Source organism: Pongo pygmaeus, chromosome 2 (assembly GCF_028885625.2).
Source record: "Pongo pygmaeus isolate AG05252 chromosome 2, NHGRI_mPonPyg2-v2.0_pri, whole genome shotgun sequence".
NCBI lineage: Eukaryota > Metazoa > Chordata > Mammalia > Primates > Hominidae > Pongo > Pongo pygmaeus.
The window spans coordinates 37644882-37657007 of NC_085930.1; positions in this window are offsets into that span (position 1 = coordinate 37644882).

Consider the following 12126-nt stretch of genomic DNA (forward strand, 5'->3'; position numbering starts at 1 on the left):
GTGTAGAAATGTGTCATGTTTTTTAATTAAAAGACTGAGTATTGTTGGCCGGGCGTGGTGGCTCATGCCTGTAATCCCAGCACTTTGGGAGGTGGAGGCAGGCGGATCACGAGGTCAGGAGATCGAGACCATCCTGGCTAACACGGTGAAACCTTGTCTCTACTAAAAATACAAAAAATTAGCCGGGCGTGGTGGCGGGAGCCTGTAGTCCCAGCTACTCCTGAGGCAGGAGAATGACGTGAACTCGGGAGACAGAGCTTGCAGTGAGCCGAGATCGCACCACTGCACTCCAGCCTGGGTGACAGAGCGAGAATCCGTCTCAAAAAAAAAAACAACAAAAAACAACAACAACAAAAAACAAAACAAAAAAAGACTGAGTATTGTTAAGCTGTGAATACTCCTCTAAATGATATTTAGATGGACTAAAATCCCAATTAACATGTCAGCATGTTTTTTTCAGAAAAAAATAATAAGGCAATTGTAATAAAGTTGATGACTCACGTGACTTGATGTATCAGTCAGGTTTCTCCAAAAAAAACAAAACCAGTAGGATGTGTGTAAATATATGAGGGGATTTATTATGGAAGTGGAAATTGACAAGTCATAAAATAGGGTGTTTGCAAGCTGGAGAACCAGAAAAGCCACTGGTGTAATTCAGTCTGAGTCTGAAAGTCTGATAGCCAGAGGAGTCAATGGTGTAATTCTCAGTCTGAGGCCGAAGGCTGAGGTGATAGACAACACTGGTATAAGTCCCAGAGGCTGGGTGATGGACAAAACTGGTATAAATCCCGGAGTCCAAAAGCCTGAAAACCTGGAGGTCTGATGTCCGACAGCAAGAGAAGATGAAGCTACATCAGCTCAAGGAGAGAGAGCAAATTCAGCCTTCTTCTACCTGTTCTTCTGTCTGGACCCTCTAGAGATTGGATGATGTCTCCACATTGGTGAAGGTAGAAAGTTTTTACACTATACACTGATTCAAATGCTAATCTCTTCAGAAAACACCCCTGAGACAGACACAACCAGAAATAATGTTGGTTTTTAATTATTATTTTTTTTTTCGAGATAGAGTCTCACTCTGTTGTCCAGGCTAGAATGCAGAGGCACAATCTTGGCTCACTGCAGTCTCGCTTCCTGGGTTCAAGCAATTCTCCTGCCTCAGCCTCCCAAGTAGCTGGGACTACAGGCATGTGCTACCACGCTCGGCTATTTTTTTGTATTTTAGTAGAGACGAGGTTTCACCATGTTGGTCAGGTTAGTCTTGAACTCCTGATCTCAGGTAATCTGCCTGCCTTGGGCTCCCAAAGTGCTGGGATTACAGGCATGAGCCACCACGTCTGACCCAGAAATAATGTTTTACCAGCTATCTGGTCATTTCTTCCACGAGTCAAGTTGACACATAAATTAACCTACAAATTTTGCTCTTACTTATGATAGCATACAACAGGTAAAACTGGTGTACATGAGGTATAACTGGTGTACAACAAACAGATGAATAGGACAAAACAGAAATCTTGGAAATAGATTTACACAGACACCAACTATTCAATGGGAAAATAAAAGACTTTTTCAGCAAAACAATAATTTAGTAACTTTATAAATTGTTATATAAAATTAATCTGAACCTCTACCTCATACCATACACAAAAATTAATTCAACAGCAATCACAGACCCAAACCTATATGAACAAAAGCTATTAAGATACAAAGAACACAAGACAATATGTTAGGTTAAAGATAAGATAATCATCAATTGAATTTCATCAAAATTAAAAGCTTTCCTCTTCAAAATTCATCATTACAAAAATGAAAAGTAAGTCAGAAACTGGGAAAACTATATGTTCAATACATATACTGAGAAAGAAGTTGTACCCAAAATGTTTAAAGAACTTTCACAAATCAACAATATAAAGATGCAAAAATAATGTGCAAAAGATTTAAACAGATACTTCAAAAAGGAAGATCCAGAAATTGATTTTTAAAATTATATTAAAATGTCCCCAGTGTCATTAATCATCAGGGAAATAAAAATTGTTTGGGATAAGAGAAATGCATATTAAACATAAAGAGTTTCACTGACTAAAATGGAAAATTTAAGATGGAAAAATAGTCAGTACTCATAAAAGATGAAAAATGGTACAATCATTTTGAAATATTGTTTGGTATTTTCTTATACCCAAACTTATAAATGTTTACCTTATGATACAGAATTCCACTCATTTACCAAAGGGAAATTTAAAATATGTGCACAGAAATATTAATACCAAAATATTTCTAGCCGCTCTGGTCATAATCTCTACAATAATCAAGACAGTGTGAAACTGCACAGGTGACAAATTGTTCAAATAATGGTTGCTTATCTAAAAGACAGAAAGTCCATTTAATAGGGAATATTTTTTCAACAAATAGTGCTGGAAAAATTTTACAAATGTAGTCAAACTAGCTCATGTTTCAGATACAAGCTATTTTGACAACATTTGTGAAGATTCTGCATTTTTAGCAAAAGAAGAGAGTTAAACAAGTTGATCTATACAGTGGAATTCTACTCACCATTTAACAAAAGGAATGAATTTTTGTTATATGTGAGAACATGACTGACTCTCAAAAACAGTATTATGAGTAAAAGAAATCAGGAGCAAAAGAGAAAATATTGTATAACGTAATTTGTATGAAGCCCAAATAGGAAAAACTAATCCATGAATGTCAGAAATAAGCCAAATTTTTGCCTACAAACATTTGGGGCTAGGGGTTGAGATTGAGAAGAAAGGCTCAGAAGGGAAATTCCTGGGCTCATGGAATTACCTATATCTCAATTAGGATGTTGATTATATGGATATATATATTTGTCAAAACTCTGACCTGTCCAGTTAAGATCTTTGCATCTGCTGCATATAAATGTTCTTCCCAGTGAAATCAAAGAAAATGTGCAAAAAGTATTCTAACTTTGGAATGTGAACTTAACAATAAAAAAATTTATATTATACCAAATTTATATTATACCAAAGTAATCATTAAGTGGAAGATGGAAATTTCAAATAGAAATAATAAAAAGATTTGAGGATTTTTACAAGTAATCTAAATAATGAAAAATGAACTATTGGACAAAGATTTCAATTTCTTGCTGATTTGACCTGAAAATTTGTATCAGTGACAGTAACATAATATACCACAACAAGAACACTGGTGACACTAAGGTCAGAATGGTTTATGAATGTCATGAATTTAAGGAGTATTTAAGATTAGCCATTGCACAAAAGAGGCTCTTAATTCTCTGTTCACACTTGAAAGATAATTCCAAGAGCTTTTCACATGTTTGACAACAATTCTGAAATATTACCTTACATTATCAGTAATAAATTATGAAGCAGAAATAAACTTTTCTAAACTGTCAATAATAAGGAACAATTTCAGATCAATCTTGCTAGAGGAAAGACTTAATTATCTTTCTATTCTCCACAGAAGATGATAGTACAACAATATTTATCATATAAAAAAGCAATCGAAGAGTATGCTGCCAAAAATGCAGGAAAATGATTATAAATGTCTGTTAGGTCTTTAATTAATAAATATATTAGGTTATTCTGGATTTTGTGATGCAGTATATTTTAGCATTTTTTAATTTGCAAGTTGTTGTGGTTTCACATTTTAAATACATATTCACTTTCCTACTCAATTTTACAATCATAATTTTATCATCTTTTTTCTTAATAAGGGACACACAAAATGACGATTTAATCTCCGTGAAGCCTAGATCTGTCTCTGCTACAACACTGGACTATCACTTCTTTCAAGGGCCAGTCTTATAGGTGATAATAACCCATCATTACATTCCCAGGGTGCTGCACCACTCCTTGTTAAGTGTTCTTCCCACTCCTACTCCAACCTCCCACCAACTACTCCTCTCCATAGCTTCCCTATGGCATTAATAGATTAATTCCACTTGAAACACTTGAACCTAAAGTTCAAGAACAGTGTTATGATTTTCTTACCAACTCAGCTCCCTCTAAACACACAATCTACACTATGCTTTTGAGATAGGAGGTGGGACTTGACTCTGGAGGTGGGACTTGGAAACCAGAACAAATTGAGGTCTAGCTACAACAGGTCTGGGGCAGAAGAATCGTCTCCATAAGACACACCCACCAGTGTGCCATGTCAGTTTACCATTGCCATGGCAACTTTCCATGGCAATGGCCTGACAACATGGAAGTTACCACCCTCATTCTAGAAACTTCTGCATAAGCCACCCCTTAATTTGCATATAATTAAAAGTGGGTATAAATATTGGTGCAGAACTGCCTCTGATCTGCTACTCTTGAGCACACTGCCTATAGGGTATCCTTGGTCCACATGGAGCAGTACCTCTGCCGCTGCTGTACACTACTGCTTCAACAAAAATTGCTGTTGAAGACCACTGGTTCACCCTTGAATTCCTTCCTGGTTTACCCAAGAAACCTCCCAAGCTAAGCCTCAATTTGGGGTCTTGCCTGTCCTGTATCACTTTCTTACAATTTCTCAATCAACTCTGTTGTCGTTTGTAGTGTCTCCAAACCTCTACACATAGGAGTTGCATCTATAGGGAAATGGATAAAACTACAATATTTAATCAATATCAACTACTAACCCATAAATAATTTAATACCCTTATGACTCAATAAATACTGCAAGACAAATAGCGACAAGAAGATTTTGTAATACAACACTGAATTCCAAATAGAAAAGGAGGAAAAGTAGAAATACATTCTAAATTTTTTCTCTCCTTTTTCTTCTGGACCTCACAAAAAGAGCAAATGTTAAGATCTGCAAAATGGTATTTCTGCCAGTGAATAAATAGCAGATCTAATCATGGTGGCCTTGGCAATGTTGGCAGAAAAGCTCAAAAATAACTGGATTATTATGCAGTTATTTAAATAGGTATTTACATAAAAATTATGCGAGAAAAATATTCAAAATATATTATATTTAAAGTTTGGTTACAAAATAGTTTGTACAATATGATACTAGTGTTTATTTTTAAAACACATATATATATAAAACATATATAATATATACACAAAAATCTAGAAGGAAATAGATGAAAATGTTAACAGTGAAGGATATCTCTAGACAGTGAGATTGCTGAATTTATTCCTTTACACTTACTTGTCCATAATTACCATGTTTCAGCAATTAACATGTTATATCTTGTAGTACAGAAGTTTTTTTAAATAAACTTATAAAGAAGGTTAAATGGGCCGGGCATGGTGGCTCACGCCTGTAATCCCAGCACTTGGGAGACCGAGTCGGGTGGATCATGAGGTCGGGAGATCAAGACCCAACCTGGCTAATATGGTGAAACCCTGTCTCTACTAAAAATACAAAAAAATTAGCCAAGCGTGGTGGCACGTGCCTGTAATCCCAGCTACTCAGGAGGCTGAGGCAGGAGAATTGCTTGAACACGGGTGGCGGAAGTTGCAGTGAGCTGAGATGGCACTGCACTCCAGCCTAGGCGACAGAGTGAGACTCCGTCTCAAAAAAAAAAAAAAAAAAAAAAAAAAGAGAAAAAGAAGGTTAAATGGCATGGGAATTATTCACAATATAATAAGTAAGAAATTGGATAAAGAAATATATACACTATGATCCCAAGTACGCAAATATACGTGAATGTATGTATAAGTACATGTATATGCAAATGCATTTTATTTAAATATGTTCATATATATACAAACTAGCCTTCACATACACTAGAAAAAGATCAGGAGGCAATTTAGCAGAAAGTTGACAGGCTCTTTCTAGGAGTTAAGCATATGGATGACTTTGATTTTTCTCACTTATATTTTTTATATTTAATTTCTTCTATAATTAAATATATTTATTTTTAAATTAAGGAACTAAAACAAACAAACAAAAGAAACAGGCAAATAAAAGAAAAAGTGTCAGAAAACAGTATCTGTTTTACAATCGTGCTCTGTAGCAATACTGCCAGAAGCCAGATGTTTACTGCTTCAGTGATGGGTTTTCTCCAAATTTTGAATGAATCTCTCTCTTTGTTCAGAGAGTGGGAAAGAATAAACCTCAGGGTTTAAACCCTAATATGGATATAAACAACTGAAGAAAAATTAGAAGAGTATGGAGAAGTGAAAAATAGTAGTACGAGAAGAGAAGAAAGAAAATGAGAAAATAGATATGCAAAGATACGTGTAAAGATTTGCAAATAGGTCAGCAAGTTTGGAGTGATTGCAGTTTGAATTGAAGTTGTAGAAGGTATCTGAGGAACTCTAATACATACATATTCTAGACAAAGACATTGTTAAAAAAACATCAACTCAGTCAGTAGAATCAACAAAGACTCACAAACACATGCACATGCGCACATACACACACACACACCACCACCACCACCATGTATTACGAATATTGACTCTGAACCATAGTTAGGCTGGAACACAGATCTGGCAAATGATTAAGGCCTACTTAAAGAGGCAAAAGGGCAAAGGAAAGGAGTTACCGGGTGTTTCTGGGAAAATTCAACCCATAGAGTATGTTTAGCAACAATGGTGTTCACTCTTAAATGAAAAATGTTTGATTTCATATTAAAAATTTGAAATTTCTTTACCACTCTGTTTATTGTGTCCCAGTTATCTTTGTTCAAATTTGATAAATACAAATAGGTATGGTTTGTCAAAGAATTACTTGATCCTGGTAGCTTTTAAGAATGATCATACATATACCAATACCCAAGTAAGAATCACTTCTCCCTAATTAAATTAAACTGCAGCACCTACCCTGTGGGGAGAGAAATTTGGGTAAGCATGGTTATAGTTTTACCACTGTAAATTGAAGGCAATAGCATCCTAAAAACAACAACAAAAAAAGCTGAGGTGTGCCTATGGGTCAACGTTCTCAGAACAGTATTTCTTCAGAGTTATTAATTTCTGTGTACTTTGTGTGTGATTGGTACAGAAGTATTTACTTTGTGTAACTGAATTGAACTGAGGTCATAAAATTATCATGAGTTCCAGTTTTCAGCAGCACTTCACCCCTGAGTCAGGAGGAATTTTTATTACTTGACCCCAGAAACCATTTAAGCAACCCTTTCAGAGAAGGCTCCCATCAACAATGCTAAATTAAATCTAATTGTTGAGGCTGGACACTAGTACAGGGGAAACTAGGAACTGAACCCAAATCACCAGTTAACTTTCAGAGGGTAATAACTTTGTTTATTTCTAACTTATCCTATGTTTGAACCAGTGATTCACTTGTAAAAAGCAATTTTGAAAAATCATATTAACCATTTACCGTTTACGGAACCTAAGCCTAATCTCTTTTTAAATCTGCTGTTTACACTAATATATATGATTATTTCAAGTAAGTATGGAAGATCTAATTCTAGGGTGAAAAATTATGCACATGTGGGTAGAGTCCAACAGCTTTTTGTTTTTTTCAAAACAGATTACCTCATGCGACATAATCTCCAATTGAAAATTGAGGAGATAGCAAAACTGGGATTAGAAAAAGACATGTAATGAGTATGTCAGACAATGTTAGCTACTACACGTGTTACTGAAACACCACAGTTTGCATCTAGGTCCTGCTGCTTGCTGCACAGAAAGTCAATGACTGAGATGACAAGTACTGCCACAGAAGAAGGCTTTAATCAGGTCTGCAGCCAAGGAGATGGGAGCTCAAGCTCAAATCCATCTTCCGGATTGACTAAAATTAGGTGTTTATATAGCAGCGAAGAAATGTAATTATGTATGGGAAAACAGGAACTCCATAGCGGTAAAGAAGCCATCATGATGAATGAGGGGCCTGTTGTTTCATTGTCTGGATGTGATGATCTGGTGAATTCCAGTTCTTTGATACTTTTTGAGAGGCCTGGGGCTCCTTTCCTGAGGAAGAAACAGGTAAAACAAATGTAAGTTTCAAGCTTTAAGACCAGGGGGATCAATTTCTGTGTTTATAAAAAACAAACAAACAAAAAAAGTCTATAGAACTATTGGGTTGGTTACTCAAGAATATAGTCAAAGGGGTATATGGGTGGTAAAAATGAGCCAGTGTTTAGAGTAGCTCCATATTTGAACACTTCAGTGATTTTTAAAAGAAGCAATACCATCTTATTCTATTTCCAAAGGTATCAAAATAAAAGTATGTGTGGTGAGATGTAGACTACCCCTGCAACTAAAAATTCTAATTTCAAGTTTTTGAAACATAGGAGTCTGACACAGAAAAGAAGAGATTATCCTGCTACAAGAAGAAATTTGGATATGCAAATCCTTCTTCATTAATAATTTATAGGAACTATTGGTACTGGTGGTGAATCCATACAGGTCTGCAGCAACCTCATTTCTTGCCTCCCCTGAAGAAAGAATTCAACTGAGCAGCAGAAGGCAGGAGGAGAGACCGAGACAAGTTTTAGATCGAGAGTGAAAGTTTATTAAAAAGTAGGATAGCAGGAATGAAAAGAAGTAAAGCACAGTTGGAAGAGGGCAAAGAAGGTGACTTTAGAGTTTCAAGTGCACAGTTTGACCTTTGACTTGAGGTTTTATACATGGGCATTCTTCCAGAGTCTACATCTCTTCTTCCCTGATTCTTCCCTTAGGGTGGGCTGTTCATATGCACAGTGGCCTGTCAACTCTTAGGAGGGGCTACATGCACAGTGTGTTTAATGAAGTTGTATACAGGCTCACTTGAGGCTTTTTTCTCTTACCAGTCCAGCGTTTCTAGAGGAAGGTCACAGACCAGTTAAACTCTGCCATTTTGTCTTTTAGTGTGCATGCTTGAGCCCACTATCCCAGCACCTGAGATCTTATTGGGAGGCTGCTAATCACCAGTTTCAGATGTTTCTATCCATTGGGAGACTGCCTTTCCCTGGTGTTAGCTGCACCCAATTGTGATTTAGAGAGGCAGCTTAAAAACAGGCTGGACGTGGTGGCTCACGCCTGTAATCCCAACACTTTGGGAGGCCCAGGTGGGTGGATCACCTGAGGTCGGGAGTTCCAGACCAGCCTGACCAATATGGTGAAACCCTGCTCTACTAAAAGTATAAAAATTATCTGGGCTGTGGTGGTGCATGCCTGTAATTCCAGCTACTCAGGAGGCTGAGATGGGAGAATTGCTTGAACCTGGGAGGTGGAGGTTGCAGTGAGCCGAGATTGCACCACTGCACTCCAGCCTGGGCGACAGAGGGAGACCCTGTTTCAAAAAAACAAAACAAACAAACAAAAAAACTGACCATCACCTGATGGTCACCTGATATTCCTGGCTGGGGGTTAGGGGGTCGTCTCCTTCCCTGCTCAGGTCTGCCTGACTACCTACTCTAACACTGCCATTGTTTTATGGTAAGTATGTTCAAGTCCTGGACAAAGGATGAAAAATAAGTCTTACTATTTAGTTTGTTTGTAGAACTTTTGCAACAAAGAGAAAAAGAAAGTCCTGGCCACTGTGCTTTACTGTCAGGCATAACCTTGCTCTCTCAGCTTCTAAAATATCTGGTGTTCCAAAAATCTACTCCTCTTTACCTATGCTTTTGGTGTTTGTAATCAATAGACAATTTGGTAGTTTTATTTATGTAATTGAATGGTCCTCTAAAGAGCAATAAAGTTCACATAGAGGAAATGTTTTAATATGATGGAATCTCCAAAATGTAAAAGAGTAGATGAAAATATGAGTGCTCTAGTGTTTCTTCCCTCTTCATATCCACCCCCATTTTACCAGAAGTAGGATACAGCTACATGGCACCCTGCTTCATAATTTTGCTCATCCCTGATATAGATATTATACTAATTTTACCCTCTAGATAAGGATGTGTACAGGGTCAAAAATAATAGATGCATAAAGTCAGGATGAATTTTAATTCCTGGTCCTCAAAAATTCCTTTAAGCTATATGGTTTCCCACAACCATGATTCTACCAATCAATTACACTAATAGTCTAAAGGAAACAATCAAACCAGAACATTAAAGTAACAAATAAGTGTTTCTGTTTAAGGGAATGAAATGAACAACCTTAAAAACAGAGGCTATTAGATGTGAATGCATGTGTTTTATAGAGTTTACTGTGGCATTTTCCAAATATGCCAATAATAAAATTTATCCTCAAATTATAACATGAACGTAATATGCTCATAATAGGGAAGAAATGGATAGACGGGTGGATGAATAACGTATGTATTGATTTAACATATATTGATTACTATATTCCAACTGCTTTTAGATGACAGCCAGTGCTTTAAGGTATTTGTCCCCAAGAAAATGAGCTCTGTGGTCTGTGAGAGGAACAAGGAGGTCAGCATGCCTGGAATATGCTAGGGAAAATAATACAGGGTGAACTTGGAAATGTATGATGCAGGTGCAGGTGCCAAGTAATGTATGATGTTACAAGCCATGGTACTTATGGTACTTGAACACTAACATAATCTATCTTTTTAAAAAATCATTCCGATTGTGACCGACAAAGCTGGTACCCCACAAAGGATACAGTCTTTCCCTGTTTGATGTCACAAAACCAACACATGAGATCGAAAGTGAGTGTCAAGCAGTTGAGGCTTTATTCCATGGCCATGGAATTGAGAAGGAGGAGCATGGCTCACAAATCAATTTCTTCACTAGTAAGGGGTGAGAGGGTTAAAATATAGGGTTTCTCTAATGAAGGGGCTGGACATTAAAAGCAAAAGGAGGAATATTCATGTCTCTTCTGGAAATGGGTAGCAAACTTCCTAGAACTAGAGTGGTACCTTCCTTTTTGTCTTTTTCTGACTTATTTCAGTCATTGTTATGGCAATGGTCAACTGTCATGGTGCTGGTGGGAGTGTCATTTAGCATAGATATGAGATTATAGTGAAGTCTGAGGTCCTTTTGAAGTCACTTGGCCTGCTATCTTGGTTCTAAGCAGTCTCAGCTGATCTGCTTACAAAGGGAGCTTTTTATCGCTGGTATCCTGTTTCTTAATGATAAGCAAACTTACAACAGAGTAGAAATTCAGGTATTTACATAGGGATTACACCAGGTAACAAGATCATTGTCAGTTTTGCAGAGGCACAAGTGTGGAAATAAGACTAGACAAGAGTCTATTGCCAAAAGGAAGTATTGGTAGCTTAGACTGGGATATGTCTGAGAAGATAGAAAAGAGAACAGATTCCAACTAGACTTGTAGGTTTGACAAATAGTACTAACTGATGACTTGCAAGGGAAAGGTAAAGAGAAGATAAAACAAGGAGTTGAAAAACTTATTAGATGACAATATCATTTATTGAACTTGAAAAGACAAAGCACAGGGTACTGAAGGACAATCAAGAGTTACATTTTGGGCTGGGTGCGGTGGTTCATGCCTGTAATCCCAGCACTTTGGGAGGTTGAGGCGGGCGGATCACGAGATCAGGAGATCGAGACCATCTTGGCCAACACGGTGAAACTCTGTCTCTACTAAAATACAAAAAAAAAAAAAAATTAGCTGGGCGTGGTGGTGCGTGCCTGTAATCCCAGCTACTTGGGAGGCTGAGGCAGGGGAAGCGCTTGAACCTGGGAGATAGAGGTTGCAGTGAACTGAGATTGTGCCACTGCACTCCAGCCTGGCAACAGAGCAAGACTCCAACTAAAAAAAAAAAAAAAAAAAAAAAAGTTACCTTTTGACCATCTTAACTCTGAAATGCCCATTAGATATCTGAGATAGAGCAGGTGGCTATATACTCGGGACTATATGTAGTCTTAGGGTTGAAATACCCTAGGAAAGGTGTGCAAAGAAAAATTAGAAAGATAAGTACTAGGTTTTGGATCCATTCCAACACTCAGAGTTTTAATAGAGGAGAAGAAGTAGCAAATAAAACTAATAAATAGCCAACAAAGTAGATGAATAGTGAGGAGAGTCAGAAGTCACCACCACCAAGAATTTTAAGAAAAAAAAGGAATTGTCAATTATGTCAAATGCTGCTGAGAAGTCAAGTGTGATGGGGCATTAAGTGAGCATTGATTTTGGCATTAAAGAGATTGTTTGGTAATTTAATAATTTCAGTCAAGATGTATGGGCAATATCTGGAGTGAAGTGGGAAGATAAGTGGATTTGAGGTGAAGATAGAGTGGGTAGTGCAGCATGACTCTTGATGTTTTTTTTCTGTGAATAACAACAGAGAAGTGGGAAGGCAGCTACAGCTGA